This window comes from Bombus vosnesenskii, unplaced genomic scaffold (assembly GCF_011952255.1).
Source record: "Bombus vosnesenskii isolate JDL3184/JDL3185 unplaced genomic scaffold, Bvos_JDL3184-5_v1.1 scf7180000013304, whole genome shotgun sequence".
In the NCBI taxonomy this organism is placed as follows: Eukaryota; Metazoa; Arthropoda; class Insecta; order Hymenoptera; family Apidae; genus Bombus; species Bombus vosnesenskii.
The window spans coordinates 1633390-1653980 of NW_022882953.1; the positions used below are offsets into that span (position 1 = coordinate 1633390).

General features: G+C 38.0%; 1 protein-coding gene across 3 annotated transcripts in view; it reads left to right on the top strand.

Moving 5' to 3' along the window:
• LOC117234230 (semaphorin-2A) overlaps window positions 1-20591 on the top strand; it is a 555746-nt gene that overhangs the window by 230407 nt on the left and 304748 nt on the right. The window lies entirely within an intron of this gene.

The window sequence follows — 20591 nt, forward strand, 5'->3', positions numbered from 1 at the left end:
CGATTCGACGAGGACAGATAAGCCATCAGTGTCAGTTTCAGAGATCTGAAAGCGTCCACTCGACAGTTACGTTAAAACGGGTTGATATCTATCGTCCTGCCCAGCCGAATGTCCTGTCAGGACTTTGTGATCCCCATCACGAGAGTCATACACGTCACCGGCATACCCGGGCTTGGTCCGTTTCGCAGATAACTCATATCCATCTATATTAATTCTCGGCGGTCGGTGTGCATGCGCACCCTCGGAAATTAAACTCCGTCTTTGCGTCCTGACGTGCCTCTGATTGTCATCGATCTGAAATTCCGGACCTTTATCCGACCTTTGCGATAATTACGATATATCTTGGACGCGTTATTAGTTTTGGCTTGACAGGGTATCTAATAGAATCGACGGGTGCGGGTTTCTGTTATGATGAAACTCGTGGAAAGTCAGCGATGAAACGGGAGGTGAAAATTTCTTGGATGATGAAGATTTATTTTATCTGTTTCATTTCTTTGAGAATCAAGCTTCTGCTTTTTCTTCTCCTCATATAATCAAGTCGTTTTAACTTCGATGAATTTCATTTGGAAATATATCAATATAGATATACCATATAATCAAAATTTTGTAATTCAAATTCTAATGCTCTTTTATTCATATAGGGATATTTCCTGTTTTAAATCTTTTTTTATTAATCATTTGAAACCTGTATGATGGTTTATTTCAGTTTACATGTTAAATTTTGTCTGGATATATATGCGTATAATAATTTTTATATACAATCTTTTTTATGCATACGTAAAACTATCTGCAGAACTGATATTTCTTGCTAGACTTTAATTGACAACGCTCGAGAATTTTGTTGGATCTCTCTCTCTCTCTCTCTCTCTACTTTGTCGAAAAGCTGGAATTGTTAATAATGTAATCAATCCATAAATCGACGTATGAACGCCTCGTTGTTCAGTAACAGTAGTTCAATGGACCGATGAAAGCTTAATGCCGGCCAACAAGATTATAACAAGTATATAGTGCAAATTCGCTAATAAAGTTAAATTCGGGCGAACATCGCCATCTCGTGCCTCGTTACGTAACTTTCGTTCGTTAAATAAACAACCGGCACGAAAAAACGTAATCTTCGTCGACTTTTTCGATTCAATTTTCGCAACAACCGACGCGTGCAACGTCGCTTTCCCTTTTACGCACTATGAAAAGAGAAAAGGAAAGAAAAAATAGCGAAAAAAGAATGTTGCAAAAAAGTAACGCAAGTATCGTTAGTTTTATGCTGAGAGAAAAACTACGAATTTCATATTTTTTCTAATTTTCGTTTCCCGACCCCATCGATGCTTCGTTATTCCTTCTTCGCGAATGAAAATAGTTTTCAAACACGATGAATCAGAAATACGACGTTTATAGAGTTTCTTAAGATCAGTAAAATTACGTTGGATTTATCCACTGTTTGTTGTACAAATATTTATTTGCTTCGTGATCCAATAGTATTACACGATATTACAATTTCGTTTAGATCGTATAACAAGTTCGGCTTTTTCTGACGAGTACACGTAACTTAGAAACTGATCGCAACTTTTCTACGAGACCTTCTTCCAGAATTATTTTCCTCTCTTCGATGAAATGGAAACAAAAGTGTTTGCTTCCATATCGCTTTCGGCACGATGTTTTTACGAAACACGATAACTGAAACGGATACGATGTACCGAGAGTTGTATTATACACTTATGGTTAGTGTAATAGTACAAGTTGAGGCTCACATCATTGCAATTGCAGGAAATGTAACTTGCCCCGAGCAGATATCGTAAACGTTGCTATTTACGTTACAACTAGCTTGTTTAATTTGTTACATGATTCAAAAGAAAGGGATTCATTGAATTATACTCGTTTCAGTGCTAATACACGTAACCAAAAATAGTCTATTACCTAAATATAGATTTTCAACAGCGATTGGTAGAAGGATATTAATGTGGAAGTAAATAAATAATCAGCGCAGCAGTAACAGTAACTGCTGCAGAAGTAATCTACTCTGATTGATATTAGAAATCATTAATGGTGGATTGTAAATTCCTCTGACTAACTCTTTGCCTCTGTTACTTTGATATATAATGTAGCTATATAGAAATTGTTATTGTTGTTGAACAATAAGTTCGTTCGAGTGAAATGAATCTGCAACGGAGATCGCTAAATATTTGATTTGTATGAAACTAATGCAATATGGGATACTGTGATTAATCAAATCTTTGACGATAATAAAAGAAAAAACTATAGAAAATTGGAACATTTGTAAAATAGACAAATCATTGGTTTACAAATCGGTTATCGTAAAATTGGTTATGGCAACAACACTTGCGACTAAAAAAAAATTGAATTTACTCGAAACAGAAAATCGCAGGTAACAATCGAACTGCTCGTTTGCCTCGAATTATTTCCCAGTTCTCGTCCTAACCCATTTTCTCCGAGAACAATCGCTTTTCCATCGTTAACGAGTGAATTATCAAACGGGTGCTCGCTTACAGGGAAAAACAATCGAACGAAGGGAAAAGGAGCGCGAATTTTCATAGATGCGGCGGGCTCCAATCGTGATACGTTATCGAGCGGAAAGCGCGAACGCCCGTCACGGCTCGTTCCAATTAACGGGGAGGCTCGTTTCTCATTTAAGAACGCTTTAGAATGCGGCGCACCGTGAACGACCCATCGACCCGGCAACAACAAACAATTTATACATTTAATAACCTCCGTCTTCGACGATATCGCGCCAGTTTGTTTGTTAAAGCTAATTGAACGTGCGTTTTAATAAACGCACGCGGTCAATTGAAAACGCGGCCTAATTGGCGCTGTTCCCGATTTTCGGGGCTTGCGTTTTCATGCGCGACTACGCTGCAAACCGCTTAGGCACGCTGCCCTGGCTCCGTGATTCTCGCGACAGCTTTTCGCAATAGCTAACATGCGTGAAACATACCTAATTCTTTCGAAAAGGCACGAAATGGACGCGCGTGCAATTTTGAAGGCCCGATTGCCAGTTTCCGGTTGGTGTAACGAGCCAGCCGCAAGTAAATCCGCGCGGTTGCACGCCTCGCCGGCCACGCTTCGACTGGCTTTGCTGATTCGATAATGGAATATTTACTGGTCTACCTTTGCGTCTTATTCGGTGGTCAATTGATTAGAATTTTTGTTCGCGATTCGTAGTTTGTGAGAAGTCGATGTAATTAAAGACAAGACTGATGTATGGTGGTATAGCTGAGAAGCAAAGGTACAACGAAGCGTGAGCCAGAAATCATTTCAGTTTTGCCCTGAGAAAATGAACTACGATAAGAAAACGACCCGACGTTGTCGACACATCGGAGAAAAGCACAACGTTCTATTACAAATACGATCGATTGCCGAAGAATCACGAATATTATCTAATCATCTAATCATTGCGAAAGTTTAAAATCTAGAAGTTTCTTTATTAAAAATTTTCACCATTTCGTTGTTATTTTGATAGATGAATAGGAAGCGAACAAATTGTCCAATTCTAGATCAAACATAATTCTTCTATCCGTTCTGGGCGAAAAGTGAAAGTGAATAGAACCTGTTCACCTATTCTCGAAGCTGGTTGTCATTAGACGCACAAGAGATAAAGTAATTTCAGCTGGATTTTATATCTTTGCAATAGCAACTCTCTAACGCGAACAAAGTCGACAAGCTCGCGATAATAAGGCCAGTCATTAGTCGTTGGTACGTCTCGGGAAATAGTAGTTCGCACGTGCGCAACAACGACAACGTAAAGAAAAAGAAAACAACGGTTTTAGTTTTTCTCACGGAAGAGAACTCGAAAATTGTAGTGAGTGCACATGCACTTGGACGTACCTCGCGCGGAAAACCGTCATTCGCGTGTCGTTCGAGCCGGTCCGCTGCTGGTCGGTGTGCTAATTAAGATGGACGAGCCACCAGGGGGATTAATGACACCCGTCGAGTCTGCCTCCGACTATCGTTACAACGTTCCGCTCGAAAGCATCGGAATACTCTTCCTAATTGCCTATCGGGCAAGAATGTTTTCGTCGTTGCTGCTGAATTAATCTGATAAGACGCGTATGCAGCGGGGATTAGACTGAGGAATGAAAGGTGAATTTGTTGTACCCTTGTAACGGATTCATCGTTTAGCCCCGTTACCGTGTCGAGCAATTTGTTATGTCGTGATTTTGTTTCATCGGGTCTTCTTGTCTTTAGAAATCGTACGAAATTCTGGTGGCATTTAAAAAATTAATAAATACGTATAGAAAGTAGAAAGCTTGTCTATAAAAAATGACGATGGTGTTAAGAAAGATCTGGTAAATGTAATATGGTAGATGTTTTCTTTTCTTATGACGCATGTATGTTGTAACCTACAAATGTATTTTCATGAAATACATATATCTTCTGTATTTTTCCTTGCTGTACCTTTCAATTTTATGATCTTACGATCGTGACTAAGTGGTTGTTGGATCAGTTGATTTCTGTGTGTACGTAATATTTCATATGTCATCTGATGTTGTATAAAATTATTTTGCATTATAAAGTACAATTGGATTTTTTGCTCCAGATTGTAGATAATCGACGTACCACGTACTCTAAGGCATATAGAAACTTTGTAGCGTAATTTAGTTAATAAATTTTTATTTAGTTGTTTTATTACAATAATAAAGCCACATTGGCTACATATCTAGTTTTCAATTTATGAAATAAATGGTTTATATCGTTTAAAGCGGCAAAAAAAGTCGAGTACAAAACAGTTTTCAAGCTGGACAGGTAGCAATTGCGTTATCTGAATGCCTTAATGTCGCTAGCTGAGATTTTATTCTATGTACGTCTGATACTGATGACGACTGAGTAACAGCGACGCATGCAACTGTGCAGCCAACTGATTGCCACGAAACATACTACAGAAAATTCACACACTTTTCATCTTTATAATTTCTTCCTGATCGAGATTAAATGTCGACATGCTCAACGATTACAGCTATCTAGAACTTTTCCCTCATCTTTTACTCTCATCTTCCACGTTCCTTAACATGCATCTTAAACGAGCGACGCTGGCTTGATAAATACAGAACATTCTTTCGAAGCAGGACACCGTCACGTTGAAAGAAAGCAAGCGCATAATTAATATACGAATAAGAAAAGCTAGATCCGCCGGTATATAATATATTAAAGCATTTTTCATCGACATTGTTTCAGACACATCCCGCTATAAATTCGCAAATACGCTTAATTCGTGTCGTTGATGGTTTTATCTCCGGACCAAGGCGTTGGCAAAAAGCAATTTCTTCCACGTAGTACATACACTAGAGATAGGACCATCCCCTCGCTATCAAACCTGGAAACGTATGAATTCCTACTTTACATCCGCTCTGTGAGTTAAGTAGGCCATATTTTCAGTGTGGCAAACAGGGAGACCGTGGAATTTATTACGGAACAGATGTCCCCAAAAATAAAAGAAAGGTCATCATACGCGCTGATACTACTCGCGTAGTAGATGGACGTATATTAATAAGGTTATAAAATCGCTCAGTGATCAAAGTTGAAAATTTTCGATAAAAGTTAAGTATCAAGTAGCATTTGCATCAGTTTTTTACATAAATTCCTATCAACGTTAACAATTCAACGATGTGTCATAAAAACGAACTAATAGTTTACGTTTTCCATTATGCCATAGCAAAATCCTCATATTGAATCATGAAGTAACATTAAAATTAAAAAATCTTTAAGAATGCATCAACCATATTTTTCTTCTTGTTTGTCGTATTTAATTGCTGCGATCGTCAAAAGTTGGAAACTTTAACCACTGACCGATTTTACGACCTCACTGTATCGTTTTCTTCAGGTATACGCGCAACTTTATGCTGTTTAACGACAGATCGATGGCATTCTCGACAATTTCTCCCTTCTGGCTTGTTCGGTTCATGTAGATCGTATATCTATATGGAATGGTTCACGATGGTAGAGAAGCGGTGCAACGCATATAATTTCACGAAATTAGGTTATCCTTTAATGCATGCCGGCTATTCATAATGCGGCAGTTCGCGAACACGTTGCGGTGTCTAGCCTAGCATCAGAGTGCATATTCCTGTCTCATCGGGCTCGATTCATTCGCGTTTCCTCTTGCTGGTATCGTTCTGCTCTCGTCTTTTTGCATCCACCTAATGCGCGCTAAATTAATTCTTCGCGCCGTTAGTTGATCCTCCGAGCCGATGCGAAAATGCAGGGAAATGGAGAGAATGTTCGGATCATCGGTGAGAAAATAATTATCGGAACGTGACTCGACGCTGAGAACCGAATACTATAAAAGAAACGTGTACGTATGTAACTGTATTTTATCGGTGTCTTTCAAGGAGTACAAAAGGAACAAGGGATATTGGGATTATGTGGTATTTGTTGAATTGGTTTATCGAACTGGTTCGTCGAAAATGGAAGCTAAGATGTGGAAGCAAGGTAGGGATTTATTAATCAGTTGTTGATAGTATTCGCAAGACTTTTAATGATATTTGCAATTTCTTGTTACTCTTATAATTTCTTTCTCCTGGTAACTTTCTTTAGAAAATGATCTCAATTATCAGCTATTCTATAAATAGCTTTTGTGGAAAACGATTGCGACGGAATGAAATTATTTCTCTCATTCCCAGAAAACAGCAACGCGTAGATTTGTTCCCGAGAAATCTAATTTTATCATTTATAATAACAATCAGGTAATTGTACTAATATTTTCATTATTGTACAATAACGCATAATCTAGTGACCTATGTTTAACATTCATAACGGTAACAAGGTTTATTTAACATTTATATTTAACAATATCTCTGATATTGCAATGTATATTCCACACAAATATTCTGCATTACAAAACAAAGTAGGAAACGATATATTTAACAATTCGCATGTGTAATACTGACAGAAATTAAAATACGGATGTATCAATTTTTAACTAAGTATACATATAATAATTACCTATAATGCTGATCAAAAATTTACCTCTATCTACCTAATCCTCGAGTTAACCTATCCAAGTCAATCTACTACCTAATTCTATACTGAATCTCTCGCTAATTTTGCTGTTAATCTGAACTTGATGGTATCTGTAGAGAAAAATCAATAATTATTTCTTTTATTCTCACAGATTTTCAATTTGAAGATTAATGAGAAAAACACTTTCTCTGGGGTAACAAAAGAGAAGAGAATTTAATGATAACTTTTTTTTATAGTTTTGCACTCTATGAAATCTGCAGGATCATGTGGATATTTGTCTATTCATAAACAACAAACGTAGTGATTGACAAACTTCTAGACAGGGGATTATTGTTAACTAAATTTATAAAAACTAAATTTGAAATCTTGCCAGGCACACGTGAACTTATTGACTCCTTTCGATGTGACTATTAAAAATAATATTCCTTATAATACAAACATCGAGAGACGATTTCAAACGTTGTCAAAAGGAATCCAGTCTTTAAGAAGAGGGCAGGAACGTCTCATTTCCGCGATATAATGAAATTTAGCGACTGATGGAGTCCCTTCTCTCGGAAAAGGATATCGAGGCGACAGGATCCATTGTGCGGCGGTATGGCAGCAAGTTGTTCGCAATCGAAGACACGAATCGTGGTACACGGTTGGAGAGATAATAAAAGACGAAAGGGAAACGGGACGGAGAACATCGCATTACGTACGGGAAGACAGGCGGTTGGAGGCTGGGACGACCCGTGTAAATCTCGTCGGTGTACCGGCGTGGCGAAGCATAAATTTCCTTTCGGTCGACCTCTCGTCCGACGCCTCTTACATCCACCTAAACGTTTCTGCGCTGGATACTACTTATCTGTCGGAACCGTTCTCGCGGGCTAACGCGTTCCTTTTGTTTCCGTCAGCCGACATATTGTGCGTCGAGTGCGCCCTAGACGTTATCGGTGTCCCGTCGGAGAACACCGTGTATCCTTTCGCGGGATGCTGCGACGTCAGATGCCTGCGGGCTGCTTACAATGCGCGATAATGTTGTCTGCTTGAAAGCGTTCGGGCGTTCTCCATGAGAGGGATACACGAATCTGAAATTATGATTGCAGAGGATGCATGTCCTGACGAACTGTCGTTTTGACACATGAAACTTTTGAAATCTGAGATGCTGTACTTGTAAGATTGTATATACGTAGTTGACTGATTTGATGTATTCGTGTATTCGTTAGAATCATAGTAAGAATAATAGTCCACCACACAATATAAGATTTCGGCGTTTTCGAGTTTCAAATATCACATGTTTTGTATGATCATAAATACCACAAAGCTCATAAAAATGTTGAGGCAGTAAAACTACGTTCCTGTATACGCTTTAGCGAGAATTAGTTTTTATATACAAGATTTAAGGATACACGCAGATGTTTTCGTTTGGTTTATGGAGAAGTTGATTGAGGATCAACGGAATAAGGAATGGAAAAAAGCAGCTGTGACCGAAAGATAATTGCTGAAGAGATAGGATTAAAGGATAAAGGAAGATTGACTCGTGAAATTCTATAGTCGTGCCGTTGCTTAACTTAAAAATATTTAAAATAATAACAAAAATATTTTAGTAAAACACTGATATATGTACTCGTACAAGCAAAACTCGTACTATCAGTTCAGTTTCAAAATTTCAAGCTTCAGATTCTTTCCAGTTCCTTGAACAATATTCAAACTTCACCACTAATAAACTCTTGTATTCAGTCGTTATCGCGACTGTCTATGAAACCTTTGAACCTCCTCGCTCACTCACGGTGGCGAACAATTCGTAGCGGGAAACGCACGGAAGAAAGTGCGAATGCACTTGACGGTAAAAATTAAAGGGAAAAGGGTGCTCGCGCGGTGCAAAGTTTCCGTCGCGGGTCAGGTGAGTGCGTACCACCAGGATACAAGAGAGAGAAGGAAGAGCGAAAGTCGGAGGAAGTTGGAGCGAGGGAAAAGCGTGGATTCGAGGATGAGAGACCGGCATCGTGATAGAGAAAGAGGTGAGGGAAATAGGTGGAAAGAGCTCGGCCGCTCGACTCCCTTCGGTGTTTGTAAGCACTTACCCCGCGGCTTATTGTTACCGCAGCCCTCTTTGTCGGGATTTGTAAAAGCACTCGGTGCGTTAATTCCAGGGTGCCGGATGCGGCACATCGGCCGGCGTGCGCGCGCACTTCTGACACACACGATTTGTTTGCCTGTATTCCGACCGCTTAATCTTTTTTCTTTTGCCCACGGAACCGTCTGCCGCCAGAAGAGCCACCGGGAGAAGAGAAATAGCCACGAAGGTGCAAACATTTGACATGTAAATCGCAGCGTATGCCGCGTTACACGTACTGGACCCGGCTGATCTCTTGCGTCAACTCGGACGAAATATTTTTTTCAAAGTTGGTAATTGGCTACTATATGTTTGTCATGTGTATGTTTCTGCTCGCAATGGTCGTAGAAACCTTCTGATGTTTGACGAGGGTTTAAATAATGTTGGAACTCGTCTAGGGTGTTAGAATTTGAATATTATCATTCTGGTGAAAAGTTAGATGTACGTCTTTATATGATGAAATTTTTATTGTAATAACGTTTTAACTGTCTGTTTTAACTGTTTTCAACTTTATTTTTTGGCAATTCCTTACTTTCATTACATAGATACTTACACGATTAACGTTCAATTTTAAACAAATAAGTTATTATTGTATTGTTATATGTAAGTTATGCTTCTATAAATTCATTTATCCCAAGAAGATTAATAACAACAAATCCTAAAGTAAAAATCTGTAGCACGACACATAATATGTGCAAACATATTCCCGTAGCTGTCAAACGACAGGACAAAACCATGACAATCATTCTAAAATTGTGACAATTCTACCTCAATTTTCCAGAATCAATATCTCTGGCCTGGCTAATGCGATATTTACAAAGTTCGTTATTATGCCGCGAACGAGACAACGAGTAGAGAACGTGAGACGCTTCCTAGATCTGGCCACGCGCAATCAACGGGCGATAACCTTAAATCGCTTCCAACAGAAATCGCACTCAGTGTTTGACACGATCGACCGGAATCAGCCGGTAGCAACGTGCTTGGTCCACGAAAGCTTTCGGTCGAGCATGACGCTCGATTTCCTACGACAAAGATCTGCTCTCACAAGAGCAACTTCTGCCCTCCAGTTGCTTCCTTTCTTTCTTCGCCCAGTGGCCTGTCTACCATTTCTTCCATCCTTCTCCACAGTGTCTGTCTTCTCCTTTCGCAGCCTGGACACGTGTACGTGGGCGTGACCAGCTAACAACGAAGAAAAATACGAACGCGGAGGGTTGCAGAGGGTTGGCGAACGTAGAAGCTTTGTCGGAAGTATCTTCTTATGGGTGAAGAACAGAGTGGCGGTAACGCGAAGGGATTTTCGATATCACGCTAGAGCGACGCTGATTATCGGCAAATTGTTGCGATAAGTCGCAGCTTGACGCTTCACGGAACAACGAGAGCGCTCGGTTTTTATTCAATTGAACGATATCCAGCCTGTGGAACGGTGGACAGTATAACAGAGAATAAACGATTTTGCTAGCCGATCATTCTGTCGTCGATGAAAGAGAATAAAGTTAGGATGAATTTTCTTGAGGCAACCTGGAACGTTTATTTGAAAATATTGACAGGACGTTCTTCGGAATTTATTTAGGACTAGTTTCTTCAGATAAATTTGAACTTCGATTGCTCCTATATTACAGTACTGTCTGAGGTTGGAGCAAGTTTGTTTAATTTATTCTCTAAATAATTGCGCAACAGTTAATGGTTTAAAATGATCTAGAAATGCACTGCATCACATTTTTATACAAATTTAGAAATTCTAATCATTTCATTTAAATCCTAAGCATAATGGAAATCCTGACTACATACTCTCTTTAAATTCATTAAATCTAATGAAGTAGAAAATGTCATTCTAATAAGAATTGAAAATTATCTAAATCCTCATGGATCTCTGCGCTCAAAAAAGCTGCCAACGCTATAAAAGTATAATATAAATAGTTAGCTAAGAAAGTACAATTTATTACCAATAACTAATTGACCTGTTTAATTTTCTCTGAAGAACATAAGATTCAAACAAGTCTACAAATATCACTAATCCCACCATGAAATTCAATCGTGTTTACGATTAGCTCGCTTTTTTTCTTTAAGAACAACCTAAGCTCGTGTACCAATTACTCAGCCAAATAGGTGGAGCGCTCATATAAAATGGGCAAACGATACCGCGCGACTCGAAATTGCAAAGTACGCGTGTATCGATCGGCACGCGTATTCGGCGGTGTTATAAGCGGTAGCAGACTTTATTAGCGTTTGGAACGCGCATACCGTTTAATGTATTCCATTGTGCGGTGGTGGCAGCGGTAGTGCTAATTCCGAAATTCCGGGTATTATGCCCTCCCGAAGTGAATTTCGGCATTGGCGTACTCCGCGAGGCACGGAACGCCTTCTCTTCCCTCTTTTGCGGTAGTGTGTCAGCGAATCGGCCCCCAAACCGTTGAAAATCCGACTGGGAGATCCGGACTGTCGTTTACGAGAGTCCATAAATTCGCGACATTTCATTTTAAATTATCCCGCGCCCGCGGCGTAATCTCGTTCGACCGAAATACAAGCCTAGAATTCGCGGGCGATGTCGATATTAAATTTTCATGGCAATCGAAAGTCGAGCTGCTTGGAGATACTATTAGTTGTGAAACGAGATTCAGTAGCAGGTCAAATTGTTACTACTGCGAGTAATATTCATCTCTGTGTAGATAAGTGGCAACGCTTTGTCGACAGATTGCTTTAATTGCGGACGACGATTTTGTTTCAATTGTGTGTTTTAAATTCATCAAAATATTGAAATGAAAATCTGACTGTATATACGTATACATCTATTAAAGAAATTTCGATATTTATTTCTACGTTATTGATTTGGTATTATTTATAAATACTTGTGTTCCATAGTTACGTAAGGAGATCTAAGGAACATAGTAGTATAAGTGATATCACCGCTATGTTTCATGTAATCAAGTTCTGCGTGTATTACTATAAAAAAAGTCCATTATCGTCTTTCATGGCATGAAATTGTATTGCAGCAAAAGATAAAGTTACAGCTTGATTAATTATGAAATTTAATGGATGATAATTTTAGGAATTGAAATACGTGACTGGATCTAAATTCTCAAAATCTGGACTCGCATCGCTGTGATTTTCAGATCGTCATAATCCGTTGCAATCGTTTAATATCGGATGGCGCTTGGCTAGTCTCATCATTAAAATGTTTAGAATAATTGAAACAAGTAAAGTGTGAATAAACTATCTATAAAATATACAAACAATAAGTACATCTCACTATTGCGTATGTTACCACGGAATTGACCTAGAAGCAATCGAGGATAAATATTCTTTTGTCATTATACGCTACATATATCGTATATACTGTGCACCAGATTCAGTGAATTATTCAGTAGTGAAATTCAAATTCCTATGTGTCGACAAGCAATCGTTTCAATGAATCTAACTTACACAATACACGGATTACGGATCAGTAGATCCGTGATTTGTAACGCTACGGTTGGGTTTGCAGTTCATTGTTCGGCATCTGTTTTCTCGTCTTTCTTCCCTATTTGTCAATAACGTCTCGATGGGCTTCTATTTTAAAACTTAGCAATCGCCGGTTGGTTATTGGCCCAGTTTTGCACCGACGCGAGCGAGGGCTCCTAAACTCGACGAAGGCAAACACGTCATCGGCAGAGTTGTCTTTTCCCCGAGGGAAACGTGCCAACGTCGAACGTGGAAGTCTGTATACGTCGAAGAATCGACGAAATTCACGTTTTCTGTTGTATCGGTAATATCGAGATATTCGGCATTGTACGTTATGTAGAGAAGAGATTCGCGGAATTGAAATATGCAACGGGTTGTTTGTTCTGAGCTGGAGTATTCGAAACTCTGTCTGAATCATGTGAGATCAGATTGAACAGATTAATCAAACGTAAATTGGATATCACACAAGTGGGATAGATAAAGAAGTAGATATGTATATGGAGTTATTTTAATTAACTATTGCGACCTAAATTCGAGAAAAACATCAAACAAAATTAAAATAAGGTAAAATAAGGTAAAATAAAGAGGTCTATATGCTGTATACAATACCACATCTTTTAATACCAAATTTTTAGTAACATAAAGAAGATCCTGGAACCTTGATTCTCGATCCTAGAATTTTTCTCTCTATTCCCGAACATTGACTTCTGACCGTTTCTTGATCCACGTATTTAGATGAGTTCTGGTCCAAGGTGCTATGAATCTCTTTTTGTTCTTTGGACTTCTAAGGTTTCTCCACAGGGATATCTTTTATAATGTTTTGAGTTTTTGGTTCTGTTTTAGATTAGATATAACTTTCTAAATATTTTTGTTAACTTGCTTATCTTATTCATTGTAATTAATTTGTTAATTTAATTTAAAGCGGCAAGCGATTTTCATCACGTTGCGATTAATTTTCACCCCTAATTAGACACTAGAAATTTCCAGTCTAGTACCTTTCGTATACTATTATTGCTTTCCATGTAATGGTGACGCAGGGTCTTGCAGGGTCTTATTAGAATTTCTCTTTGTTGTGTATTAGGTGTTACGGCACTTAGTAGCATAGCGCAGCAGCATTTCCCACGTGCAACCTCTTACACTGTCGTACTTCAGTGTAACGTATGCCACTCGAGACAATCTCCGTCGTAATGGTATTATTAAGTTGCAAGAATTGTATTATTTCAATGTAAATCGTAACTTGGTTACGGTGTCGTATTCTAATTAACATAATTCCCACAAGGATACGTACGAAAAGTATTGCACTTGCTACATCAGAGGAGCGTCTTACATGCTTTGTAAATATATTGATAAAATAAAAATGAAGCAAAAGGGATTTTGGTTGTGGTTCCATTCAAACTCAAACTTGAAAATTTGATGAAGATTGAATCTTGCAGATGATTTGTAATTTCAAACTTTAAACGACGTTTTCTTTTTTTATCTAAAATTTCTGTAAATTTTCATATTTTTGAAATATTTTTCGGAAACATATCCCACTTTCCTAACTGAAAAGTACATAATCTTCATGAACACGCTTCACGCTCAAGAAATCTTGTATCCCAGAACGTGTGATGAATATTGAAGATGAAGTTGCATCGGGGTTTGTCCGTGCGTGAACGTACACACGTAGAATAACAGGTAAATGTGTCATCCACGGCGACTTGCCGACTACTACGAGAAGTCTGGCAGACAATCGAAGCGAAACGAGGAAGCACGACCATTTGCTATATCGGAAATAGAAGTTCGAGCATTACCATTTCCAAACGTCCTCGCCGTTGTCGTCGGCTTCGTCGCGACATAATTCATCGACGTCGAGCGCCGTGCCGCTGAATTATGCCAATTAGCAGCAGACGCGATGAACTTCGCACCGCGGAGCGGATTATCTTAAATAGTCCCGTGGCGTACGTATCGAGAACCATGACGAGATTCAGACCTGTTAATTGACTTGCCTGTTCTTTGTTGAAGTTTCGACTCTCGGTTTCGGCGTGTCGTGCTTGCGTGTCTTGATTTGTTTGTATTTCGTTAATTGGAAATTTGATCGAGCGTTCTTTGTGTACTTGAAGCAACTTGAGTATTTTATTCCCCGTGGATAATTGTATTTTTAAAAAATAATTAGATATCAAGGCACGTGATCATTGATAATAATTAGACATTGGTTAGAGTATGTTGGAATTACTGTTACTTTCTTAGAAGATAGAGTTACTTGATATAATAACTTGTCGCTAGTGTTTCCCTATGTCACGCTAAAATTAAATATCCTTCAATTTTGTGTACAGTTAAAAATTTCCTTGAATTAGAAACTTTGTGAAAATCAACGCATGAGACTTTCTATACTTTTTCTCTTAATATTTATGTCTTTACTATTAGTTAACGCATTAGAAAAATACAAAGCGATGCTAATCGCTAGATTAAATTAGATCAGAATTTTTTAATAATATTTCGATCTACTTTGGGATGATTGACGTTATTTATAAGTGATGCAGGGCAGTAACCAGTTAATTACACGAAGGTATTCATAGATTCATTCTTAATTGATATTCTCCGCTAGGAGAGGCAGCTTCTCTGTGCTAAACAATTAAGTTACGAGAATGAACAAGTTCAAAAGCAGCTACCGATGTGAAGTAAACCAAACAATCCCGAAATAAAACAAGACGATTGAAGGATACTTCTGCAAGATGCTCGTAGATATCAATTATTATCAAGAGGTATTGGTTTCATTGAAATAGCGAGAACGATTGATTTCGAATTAAATCACGAACTATCGCTAACAGAAACGAGAGCTCGATCGCTTGGAGCGACTTGAAAGGGCTGTACAAGGAGCTAAAGGAAATTTTATCATCGTAATTAAACGATCTTCTACGTTTGCCGCTATTCGCGCAATTTCGCTTTTTCTACTCTCTTCCTTACACGAAGTGATAAACAACAAGAATATTGTATTCCTACTTTCTCACCGGCTTAACTTCTTATGAGATCATCCAGGTTAAGTGTGCTGAAAAGAAAATTGCTTCTAATTTGATTTCAAACTTCGATACCTTAATCAACGGAATAATTTTCTTGATAAACGAAAGACCCGAGATAATTTGAATCCAGCGTGCCTACTTTGCTTACTGTATTGTCCCGTATAGCTAACTTTCACAATATTTAAAATTCCCCTGATATTTGGCGAATTTTCCAAATGACTGTTACAACAGTCTCCCCGCTCGACCTTATTCCCACAATTACTTAGACCGTGTTAAGGAATCTTGTTAGCTCGCACTTCGACAATTTCTCTCGGTTTAACGAGCAAGACTTCGCGATCCCTTAAAGCAGCCCACGGGCTCGCGTTTCCACGAACAGCTCCAGAAACAGGAACGTTCGACCATTAGAGCGGAATTTACGAACAGGAGTAACACCTAGTCGCGACTTCTTCGAACGAAAGACAAAGGGGGGTCGATAAGGATCTCGGAGGAATCTGCATTGCAGCAGGCAAGAGTCTGTCGCGCGGAAAGAAGCCACGCAACCAGACCCATTCATCGCGAAATGTGGAATAAGAATCCGAAAAAGGAGAACGCGGATCCGGTCGTATGCAAATTGCGCACGTGGGAAAGGTAGGTTACAGCGAAACGTTAAATGATACACAGCTCGCTTGGGAAGAGAGGTTTTGCTTGGTAAATTTATTACCAAAACGAGATAGCGAATCGCTCGAATTATCACGACCTGTTTCGATCGTTTAATTCTTCTGTAATGTTCTATTCTAATGTTCTTTTGTAATGCTTTCACAAGGCTATAGCAATTCGATGCGAAAATGAAACGTGGAATATGATACAGCTTCGTTGAAAAATTAGAATATATATAAATACCTGTGTTGTCATTGTATATATGCATGTACATAGTCGCTATTGAATTTCAGTTGTTATTAAAAGCAGTGAAAACTTAGCAACAATTTGTCGATGAGAAATTTACTCGCTTGGTTTGATACTGACTCTAGTATCCTCGAGAATAAATTCTGCTGCGGTCTGAAAATTTTGATCAAAGTAGCTGTTTATTCTGTGTGCAGTTTGCGTTTTGTTCGGAGTATGTTGTTCGAACTAAGTCTGATACAGCAACTCATAATATTGTACTTATGTATATGTTAAATTTTCTATGAAAGATTAAGAAAGACGATATTGAAAAGGAATATCGGTCAGAATAGAATAGAACATTCCTATACCATCTAATTAGAAACAGAATTAACAAAATCATTTTTATTTTTTGTATCGATATTTAATGACATTAATGTAATAAAATGTGCGTGAGACTATCCACAACTATTATATTGTTATATCCATAGCTATTACGAAGAAATGAAGTCTCATCTGATCTTCGTATTATGGTGAGGAGGTGTTCTGCTCGAAATTGCATCCTATTCATAACTAATACTAACATGGAGTAAGATCGATAAATGCACATTATATTTAGAAGACGACTTGACGTTGGTAATATTCATATAAATTTTTGACGATGTCATTCAAGACTTCTCCTTCAATTCTTAACAGTAGCATATCAATATATAAATGGCAGGATATATTTCCATATTCTCTAAGATGAATTTCATGAAGATTGATGTTCATAATTCTTAATAATTAATAAACGTATTATAAAAATCTAAGATATGATGTGTTTAATACATCGCCATTTCTCCACGTTATATAAATTATTAGAAGACAGAAATCTAAGTTGCATGTAACAGGAAGCAGTTGTAAAGGCACGGCACCCTCTGAGATACATTATGAGAAGAATAAATTGAAATGCTCGACGATATAATGGAAGGAAATTAAGATGGAAGAAGGAACCGAGGACAGTGTGCATAGATGCGTGCTTACGAGAGATAAATGGGGTAGGCCGACAAGAAGGGCTGGAAACTAGAGGGTGCAAATGAATGAATGACTGACTTGACCGCAGCAGAATGTACAACCGGTCCTGCTGCCACTTTTTCTTCCTGGAATTCGAGCTCCTCGACAATAGTCAGACGTGTTCAATGGGATGTGTGTTTTTGTTCTATGGCTACGATTCTTTTGACTCAATAGAGAGAAGCAGCAACGGGTTAAGAGAGTGCAGAGTGCAAGGTGTTAAGATTTATATCTATCGTTCATGAATGAACGACACTTTATATTTTCCATATATTCGTAAATGATTAGTTTCGTGATAAAAGTAGAATTAGTTTGAGAATTATTTGTGATATCTTCACAATGATGAAGATTTTCTTGTTATTAGAGTCATATTTTTTTAAATCTTCCATCATTTTCTATCAACATAATTATTGTCTTATTTATTTACATAATATTCTTACTTTGTTTTAATTAAGGAGAAGAAAAAAAGATAAATCGAGAGAAAAAGGTACAAGTGAATGAAAACAGATCTAAGAAGTATACGAGTGTCACGAATAGGTTAATAAGTTAAAGGAATTTCGAAACTAAAAACAAATATAGAGATAGTTCCTTTCAGTAAAGTTTTACAGTCTACGTTAACGTGATAGCAGTTCATCGTAATGTTGCTTCGTGTAACGTTCAAAGAACTTTGGAGTAAATTTTCTGTTTAGCTTATTTCTTTGTTAATTTTTCGATGGACTGGTTTCCGACGGTGAACAACGTTCGTTTTCGCGGGAAAATATTCAAGACAAGCGAGTATAATAGTTCGTAGTTAACGTGCTCGTTTCCATCGTGCACGAAGGAACGCCGAAGCTAAAAGTAATCGCGCTTTGACTTGCGAATGAGCGAACAATATAACTTCATACGCAATTTACATATAATTCTACAAATTGAGTTTCTCACTGTGCAGTCCGCCGAGCCGGGCAAATTATAAAATAATAGAATCATTATGCATTTATGCAGATACGCTCGCAGCGAAATAACAGTGTCCCGCGAGCGTGCCGCATTTTCAAAATAATTGGTTTTATTTTGCCGCTCTTTCATTCCCTTCTAACAAGTTTTAGCCAATGCGAAGAAGGTACCAGCGTAAGCCCATTTTGCGTGCGAGTGGCTAACGTAACGCGGTATTGTATTTTGTTAAATAAAATTTATTTCAACCGCAAAGCGTATAACAATGTTTACTATTTGTCGAATAAATTTAAATCAATGTTTTTGAAATACTGAGTTTATTTGACTTTAACAGATCTGTGTTTGTGTCTTGTTAGTTAAAAAGGAGAAACATCGATATAACTATTTTTATTAGCTTCTAGAGGGCTATTAGCTGAAAATTCGATTAATAAAAATAGTAGATGATGGCGAGAAACGATTTTATGCATAATATAAAGTATACTTTAAAATTCACTGTGCTATATCATATTGTTGCAAGTTCCAAAGTTAGGAAAATCATTTAATTTATTATATTCATCTGACTTGTATATTATCAATTATTTCTTAATATTCTTACGAAATTAGATAAATAATTCTGCCTTTATCCTTCTAACAATTTATTCATGTCTCAAACAATTCTGACATATCGAACTTTCAAATGACAATTGCCCGTGCATTTATTAAATTCACCAATGCAATTTCTGATACGAACTTCGATCGAATGCTATCTTTGGTATCTTATTTAGAATATTTGTACTATAGTTAAATCTTTTGGTCAGAAACCACAGTCTCGAAACTATTTTATGAATGTAAGAATCTTCATTTCTATGGGCTATACGAGCTGCTAGACCTTGGTGTCTGCACACTAAATAGCGATGGACGCGTCGTAAACTCATAACATGGTGCACAAGTAGTTGGAGGACACGAGGTCTGCTTACCCTTGGGTCTAGTCCTCGTACTTCTCTTTACGAGGTTGGCTGGTCGACGTCTTAGGAGGACCACTCAGGTTCTGGAACATCCACCCGTACGTTAACCATATTATCCTTTATTTTTCATAAGAACTGGTTCGATAGATCTTCAATTTTCTCCACATAAAATGCTTCTTTTTTGAAATTATCACACGTAAGATTAAATTAGCGTGTAAAGAATGTGCAGAAACCACATAGTTTTTACATAGTTTCTACGTTACTACACATAGTAACGTCATCAGAAAATACATCTATATCACACGGACTCGTCTTTTAATTTTTCATCTAACGCAATATTATAATCGTACAATAAAAATCAACTGTGTATCACGACAAATTTCCATAATATTCAAGATCAAAATGAACAACCTTGTCATAGCGCGGTCATCATATCCAAAGTAAGTAGAAAATAAGATAAATAATTCGGAGGAATAATTCAAAAGTATCCAACTCTTGGCAGATAGAGCCGTGTTTCGCGGTCGGAATTGAAATTTTTGGCTCGTAAAGTCGGCCTGTTCGCGGCATCGAGTCCCTACAATACGCATGGTCTCGACCGCGTGTCCTTTTACGAGTCGATAAAAAATACGATTTCAACCAGCATAAAAATGATTGCACGATGTATGAAGTGGGCAACATCGGCGGGAAAAAAGTCACGGGTTCACGCGGGATTGTAACCAAGTTTATTACACGGAGACAAGTTGGATTTTCGCGCTATTGTCTCGCTCACGGTCGCGTGTTCACCGGCACATTTTTATCGTGTTCAGTCTAACAATGAACGAGCCACTCGTATTGCCACCTGTTCCCGACAGCTTGTTGATTTCCGCGAATATCACGCTGTTTTAATCCTCGGGATGGTTGTCGTGCAACTGCGCCGCCAGTTATTTCGGCGTTATGATGTAAAGCCACGTTAAACGATTTAACGTTGCATGAATTGCCCGCCATTAGAGTCGCGATGTCACTTCCGGAAGATCGAAGATTGCTAGCAGATTGTAAATCGAGTCAAAAGTCCCCGATTTTCGAAAATTTTCTTGAAGAGAAGTTTAAAGGAAGAAAAAAGGCGATCCTTTGAATAGTTGATTATATTGAAAATCTTTTTGTCTCTTTCGTTAAATCGTGCCCCAAATTTTGAGAAGTTTTCTTTCATTCATATCTGTTACTGGAGTTTCTTAGATTTACGAACGATATTAATATAGATGAATATCAAGTATGATTCAAGTATGATCTTCAATCATCTTCAAGTAATCATATTACCATATTATGTTGCCATTGAAG